Source organism: Microtus pennsylvanicus, chromosome 3, assembly GCF_037038515.1.
Source record: "Microtus pennsylvanicus isolate mMicPen1 chromosome 3, mMicPen1.hap1, whole genome shotgun sequence".
Lineage (NCBI taxonomy): Eukaryota > Metazoa > Chordata > Mammalia > Rodentia > Cricetidae > Microtus > Microtus pennsylvanicus.
Window position 1 is genome coordinate 38269241 of NC_134581.1, and position 8132 is coordinate 38277372.

The 8132-nt window shown below is 41.4% G+C and overlaps 1 pseudogene; it reads right to left on the reverse strand.

Moving 5' to 3' along the window:
* Positions 1-320: 320 nt before the first annotated feature.
* LOC142846985 (eukaryotic translation initiation factor 4E pseudogene) lies at positions 321-971 on the reverse strand (annotated as a pseudogene).
* Between the last annotated feature and the right edge of the window lie 7161 nt (positions 972-8132).

Genomic DNA, 8132 nt, shown 5'->3' on the forward strand with positions numbered 1-8132 from the left:
TATATATATATATATATATATATATATATATATATATATATATATATTCGAGACAGGGTTTCTCTGTAGTTTTGAAGCCTTTCCTGGCACTAACTCTTGTAGACCAGGCTGGCCTCGAACTCACATAGATCCGCCTGCCTCTGCCTCCCGAGTGCTGGGATGAAAGGCGTGCGCCACCACCACCCTGCCTTCTCTTATTTTAGCAACATTTAGATGGAATCAAACTTCAGTGCAGTCCACTCCTCTTGGATGAGGCTTTGGATCAGCTTCCGCTCTCAATTGTGTGACACAGTCCCCTGTGAGAACATTCAGGTGTCTTCTTAAACAACAAACCTAATTTTAGTGGCGGAGTGGCTCCTTGTAGCTGTGTTTGTGTGGGATTGATAACCAATCTCTGTCTTTGAAGGAACTCCTAATCTTTCCTTGTATATCCTCCCTATATGTGTGACTGCGTCTGTTTTCACGTTCAGGACTCCGTATTACTATCTTATCAACTACAGTGCTAACATTAACAACATCTCTGCATCCATCGTCGCTGCAGTCCCCAAAGATTCCCCAAGAAGGCACAGCCGCATCTCTAGACAAAAGCAATCAGTGTCATTTCGTCTACACTGCTTGTTCAATGTAATTAGCTGTCGTCCTCCCTGTTTGTTCTTCTCATCTTCCCACATAGGTGCAATGCCAGCCTTAAAAAGTGAGTAGCACAGCCAGGCATTAAATTACTAGCAACTGGAATTGGTTATATAGAGCCTAAAAATATTCAACAGCATCGAACTTAGAGATCAATTGAAGGTTTGCTTGCCAAGTTTTCCTTTTATCATTTTTAAAACTGCAGAGTGCTCACATGTTCTGTAGAGGGTGCTTACTATAGTGCTGCGGGCGGGCAGACTCCTGGTTAAATTCTGTTTTTTTCCTCTTACACATGTGGGGAGATTAGTGGTAGCAGTGGTTTCCGGTTCCACGGTTGCCATCTTAGATGGATCCCAGTTCTTCAATTCTAATGTCCTCCCCTTCTCACTGTCTGACAAACAGTGCAACGATCGGGGCTTTACAACTCTTGTTCTTGGGCTGAGTTATAACCGGATGTGGGATTGGCAAAGCGGATATCCCCTGCAAGTGAAAAGACCCAACCATAGAGGTCTCTGGGTAAGCCACTTGCCTTCAAGGATCTAGATGGGTCAACAGTTTCTGTCAATGGAATAGCTGTGAAGGTTAAAGGGCCCTGCACTGCAATTGCTCCTTCCCATGTTTGTCGATGCACAACAACTTTTTTACACTCTTTTCAAAAACTGTCATTTCCCTGGGCTGTGACACTCTGAGTCACAAGGACTACGACTGATTTCCTTTGAATAATTATTATCTCTATCTCACAACTATTATGTGATTGTATGCTACTTGCTGGATGAGAAAATAAACAAAGTAAGCAAAAGTAAATAATTTGGGTTATGGTAATGTTTTGACATTCAATAAACCACATAATAGTAAGGTTTTTTTTTCATTCATTCATTAAACAATTCTAGCGCATGTTAAGCAGAGCCTAAAGGTCTTTTTCTATAGTAGCATTTTTTTTTTTTAAAACATGAGACGTTGATGACCAAGCACTTGCAGAGAATCATGACCACTGCATGGTCAAGCACAGTGAAGAGGAAAATAGATGGCCAGCAAGAAAGAACTCGGCTTTGGCTATAGAAGCACTTTGATGGTTAGAAATGCAAGAGGCACTCCAAACAGAACACTTAATGAATATCAGGCTCAAAGGCGCTTTCGCTCCTCTGCCTGGCTTTTCTTTTTCACTTTCCAACGAATCCACCCACATGTTTTAATTCTTTAAGGAATCACATTAAGTCAAGAGAACTAATAAGTCCCAGCTTCATGTGTGGCTGGCATCACTTCTCCAAATGAAAGAGGAGTTTAACTTTTTTAATTTTTTCAGGTATAGAAGAAAAAATAATTCTTTTTATACAAAATGTTGACTGTACAATGGATCCAATGAGTCAAGTGACTCATTTAATCCCTTCCCCCCATATATTAATTGTGTGTTAAATACTGGATTGGGGGTTCTAAAGGGCATACCGAATAGATTCAATATCACTGCTGTTCTCAGAGAGCGTAACTTTAGTAAAACACGGTAAGACACACAGAGAAATACTTGGTAATAATTGTGGAAAACATATATCTTAATTTATGCATTGTCAAATATGCAGAGGGAAATTGCTATTATTCTAAGTGGATCATAATGACAGCCTCAAAAGGTGTTAAAATTGCCTGTAGAACCCTAAAATAATTAAGAAAATCAGTCATTTCCTAGTTATTACCCAAGCTCCTACCACTTCAATTTCACAAATGATCTCAGCTTTTGTGTAGTGACGATGACTCATCTTGTACTCTGTGTAGTGTTTTCTGGGATCACTGTTTGCCTCTAAACACAGTCCACATCCACACAGGCTCGGTTCCAATCCAGTATTGATGTTGTGTGGTCACAGAAATGTTCTCATTCGCCTGCCTTCACCAGCCTTATTCTGGCACTCTGAAATCCGCTTGCAGCTGAGCTGTTGGTCCTCTCATCACGAGAGAAGGGCTTAAGCATAATAGCCAAGCAGTTTGTATTTTGGCCTGAAGATCATAGATCTACCCCCTGGGGTTTATGCAGCAGCTTCAACCTCAAGCTAAGTGCAATCTCCATTGTCAGATTTGCTTTACTAGTTTTTCAAATGAAAGTTTAATCAACTTGACATTTACAGTAAGGGGTGTCTCGATGACAGCACTATAGGGCAGGCAGCATTGCCATTCAGTATGTGAAGTTCATATAAATATGTATTTTATATATACAAGAATTAGAATGAAGGGGTGAGGTTTAGGGGGTTAATGAAGACCGTTTTAAAAGTCCCTTAGGGTTGAGCGATACCTGAAGCTACCTCACAAGTTAGAGTCTGTGCTCTTCCCTCCGTATTGTGCTTAGGTTTTACGGAAAGAATAAAGGATTCTTCAGTCAACCAAAGTTGAGAAACATCTGGATCAAACAGGGGGGAAAAAGCCTAGCTCTTTAGGATGTTGATATGCAATATGAAAGAATTTGAGAGCTTTATTAAGGCAGCTTCCCAGAACTTTTAGGGTCACAGGATTTTTCCTTCACTAAGAAACGGTTAACAGTTACGATGTGCAAATGAGCGCTTTGCTGTATGGCCACAAAGAAAGCTGCTTTCCCCTCTCTTCTCATTAGAGCTTCCGAGGTTTCATCAAAACTTCCCTTTGAGAAGTCCGCAGTTCAAAAGTAAACAGGTGCTATCCAAGCAGATTGTATCAGCATGGTTCTGCTCCATGGCTATTATATGTGTTATATTTAGACTTTTATAGGCATTTTTTAAACATCAAATTCCTCACAGTTTATGCAAGTTAATTATTGAAACTGTATGACTCCACTTACATGGAATACCTTAGGTAATCACAGAGATCCAAGGTAGAATGATGGTTCCCAGGGCCTGTCTGTCCAGGGGAGAAGGCAGGCAATGAGAAGGAGGGATATGTAGCTCCGCAAGATAAGAACATCATAGAGACTGGCTGTGTAAAATGTAAACACAATTAACACTACTGAACTGTATACTTAGCAGCAATTTTGCCTTCTAAGATTATGATTTTTCAATATAGTTTTATATTAAATTTTACTAAATACAAATAAAAAATGTTAACTGTTTAATATTTAATTTCTTTGTGGGGAATGGAAACGGTGCTGGTAAGGGTAACTATTCACCAGATGAGCACAGCGAACTGAAGCTGTTACAGTCCCTTAAGGTAATTACTGGCACTGGAGGGGAAATTGTAATCAGAATACATTATATGAAAAAAATCTATTTTCAATAAAAGAAAAAAAGTCACTGCCAGTTCAAATACTTAGTGCAGACCTGAAGAGATGGCTTGGGCCCTGACGGCTTAGGCTCCCAACCAAAACGACAAGGATGTAGTGCTGGGAAGCCAAGATTGTGTAAACTGTAAAGGAAAAGCTACACACTTTTGTTTTTTTAAATATTTATTTCTGTTATAAAACTAATAAATAATAATAGATAATAGAAGAATAAACAAGTAAACTGTGTGTATGTGAGTGTGTGCTCTTGGGTGCCTGTCAGTGCAGAGGCCCATACAATCCAGAAGAGAGTCTTGGGTCCCCTGGCGCTGGAGTTACAGGCAGTTTTGAACCAAGATATGTGGGTAGCTGGACCTGAACATGGGTCCTCCAAAAGAGATAAATGAGCTCTCTCTCCAGTCACAGGCTTCTTTTGAATGCTCAATTACGTTATTTGCCACAAAATCTGTATTCAAATTCTTACTGGTTATATACTAAATTTATACTAATTGTTTATTCCTAAATTAACCTCTAAGTTCAGAAATGAATCACTGACTTTTAGCTTTTGGTCTTCCAAGCTGCATCATTGTTATCATAATCTCTTTCCTAACGATGACTCTGGCTAGATCTCTAAAAACAAAGCAAAGCCAGCTGTTGCTGTTTGGGAAGAAGGTATACCCTGTAGTGGGGAGGTCCCATTTCTTTGTTTTCTTTCCTAACTGAGCCCAAGCATGGCTCCCGACACTCTGCCCTGCATATGTGACATAATTCCCTCAGGAACTTGAGGGCATGTGTAAACCACACAAGGCTTAGTACTCATGGTAGTAGCACTAGAAAGCGGGGTGCACCCTGCAGCACACAGTTCCCTCACATCCCCATGTATGCACCCCTGGTCAGGGACTCCAGGGAAACAGATAGGAGATTTTTAATTAATAGATGGCAAAAGAAATATGAATAGTCCTGCCACATGGCCAGTTCCATGCCGTAAGAACTAAGATTGTGTATGCTGTGTACGAAGAGAACGCTGGCCCACTGGGCAAGGTGGTAATTGAAGAGGGAGTTGCAGGAACTCTAGGTGAGAACTGCAGGCATATTTGACACTTGTCTTCCTTACGGTCCCACAATGGCACTTGAGAAGCTATTTGTGTGACTAAGAGGAAGCCTAGGAACAGCGACAGAGTCTGTAACATAGGAACAAGAGAACACATGGAGGTAGCGCGGCTGAAAGATGAGATCGGGAAGGGCCCGCTGTGATGAACAGAACTTATCCCTGGAGAGTTACAAACCGCAGCACCAAATGCCCACAGCACTGCCAAGGATAGGCTGCCAACATCCGGTAGGGGCCTGACTGCCTTTTTAAGTGAATCTGGGGAGAGCGAGAAGCATCAACGTCAGCTTGAGTGTTGTAGGGTTGGAGAAAATTCATGGGATGATGTGAATGAATGTCCCAAAGAACTCCGGAAAAGGTGCCCAGCCCTGCTCACAGTGCAGGGCAAAGACGTGCGGCTACGGCAAGAGCTTTGCAATCCTCCCCGAGGCATCAGTCTCCGGCGCTAGCGTCTTCTCTTTCTGCCTCAGAGTGCTTAGGTAACAAAACCCTGAGACAAAAGGATATATTTATCTACAGCTATCTATGATATGGACCTTTCATTCTGGGTCAAAGGAAATCAGAGGAGCTAAGGAAATTACCAATTACACAAACGGTCTTTAGAGTAAGGGCCCCTGGAGAGCTCCAAGGCAGCCACCCCCACATCTGGGAAGAGCAGGGGGGATTCGCTCCAGACAGCTTCCACGTGCACTCCCTCAGTTATAGACAGACTCAGACTTCCATGTTTATTGTTTTTCAGCTCTGTTGCTACAAAGAGAGTATAATTGAATAATTTCTACCAGATATCCAGATGTAACAATATCATTTGATAAGCTGAGCTATAAGATTAAAGGGGGAGATAACGTTTAAAGCTTTCACTATAAGACAAACACAAAGAGAAATTCTAAGTGTAGTTACCACGCTATTTTCTCCTCTAACTGAATTATTTGAATTGAGTGATGCCTAGAGAAATCTTGAAAGATGCTCTATTTAAGTGTTGGAAACACTGCGGAATGTGTCATCTGAATGGATACTAGCCCAGTCCAGATTCTTTTTGCTGTGAATCCCTGTTTCCATATTAGTAGTGACTTAAGGCTAAATGACATTGCTATTTTCTTCTGTGTATGCAGTTAGAGTTTATTGTGCTCTGTCGCTTCCTGTCAAGGCATCTTTTTATATTAGTTCTCACACTAGGTGACTTGAAAGGTCTGCCTCCGAGGAAGGTTCCAGAACACATTGTCCTTCTTCCTGCCACAATTTTCAGTTTTCTGGCGTAATTCCCCACTACCTGGAAGCGGCAGGAAACCTTCCTATGCCCCCAAATCACCCACATATTGTGAAATATGCTAACTCCTGAGTTTTCTATTTTTAAGCTTAGTTTTCTTACCAGCTTGATTGGCACAGCAGAATCTGGGGGTCACCGGAAAACTTTGTAGCCTAGACTCCTGGATGAAGACTTCCAGACACACATCATCTGTATGGGTTTCTTCTTGGGGGGAGGGGAGGCATACTGATGTCTGATTTGGCCCCAAGCAGTTGGTCTTCCTGCATCGTGTCTTTCATGGGGTATGATCCAGTACTGAACTAAACTAAAGACTCCAAGGCGGAGCACCAAGCCTTAAGCAACTGTACCCTAATGTAATTTGTCAGTATTAAATAGCATTGCCATGGACTGACTACCCAAGGTACAGACAGGCTTCCGTGGCAAAGACGGAGATAAATGAATACAAGCTCCTTGAAGATAATAGCAGAGAGCAGTCCTAGAGGTATTCAAGGCACAAGATGAGGGAGGTATTGGCGCAGGCAAGGGTTACAGCTCGGTCCCGTGATGTACAGACGTGGATCCCAGCATCAGGAAGTCCCCATAGCAGGCTCTACAGTTCCTTGATCTTTTCCCCAGACTTTAGCACGCTCAGGAGGAAAGAAAAAAATCTTCTCCTGGGGTAGCTAAGAATCCTTGGGAAGGAATACATTGCTTGTATCTACGAAAGAAATCAACTCTACCCAAAACAAAAACATGAATGCCACACAAATGAAAAACTTGCTGGAGAGGTTCGTACCTTTGTGTTCAGCTTTCATTTCTCCTCTGAGATTACTCTCTCAGCTAGCGGTACAGAGACTGCCTTGTATGTGAGTTAGCCTGTATCCCAGCACAGCGAGGGGAGAGAGAGAGAGACGGAGACACACACACACACACACACACACACACACACACACAGAGAGAGAGAGAGAGAGAGAGAGAGAGAGAGAGAGAGAGAGAGAGAGAGAGAGAAAGAGAGAGAGAGAGACGGAGACACACACACACACACAGAGAGAGACAGAGAGAGAGAGACAGAGAGAGAGACAGAGAGAGAGAGAGAGCACAGTACGCTACTGTTTCAGATCCCCAATGACTTAGCCGCGGTGCCATCTGAGGGTCTGTATAACGTATAACTTACTGTGCTCCTACACACGGTTCCGCGTGCATTTAGCACTCCGTTACTCATTTCTGCCTTCTTATGAGAAGTTTTCTTCTTTCGGGACTTTTGCATCTCTATTTTTTTTTCCTGAGATGTCTCTTTTTTATTGTCCTGTCCCCTTTTATGCCAGTATTATCTGTAAAACACTTTCCTACTTGATTTCACAATTTATTTTTCCTTTCCATTGCTCTGTAAAATGTGCATTTTATAATGTGGCCACATTATAAAAGTCCCCAGGCTCTTCCAGTCCCAGAACACATGCAGCTTTATTGCTGAGGCTTTTTTTTCAAGTTGATTTCTATTGTAAGTCTAGATGACATATGGGTGCCATTTAAGTAGCTTTGGTTTTATCAGTGAAGAGAAACAAGTCAGCAAGAATACTGCTTTTCAGATAGTTATTACAGTTTCTGCTACAAATACTTAAGGGGTTTTATGTTTCTGTAAGGTATTTTAAAAGGTTAGTATATTTAATTTAGTTTAATGCTAAATATTATCACTTTTATATAATTCAAGCAAAGTTTAACAGTAAACATTTATTTAAAAAGAAAAAGTTGGCACTGGTGGTGCATGCTTTTAATCTCAGTACTCAGGAGACAAAGGAAGAAAGATCACTGTGAATTTGAAGCCGTTCTCAGTTTATAAATACAGTAAACATAACCTTACCCTAAGAAATGAGAAATTACCAAAGATTACGGTAAGCAGTAGGTAACAGAAAATTTACCCTTTTAATCATTTTAAATATAGAATT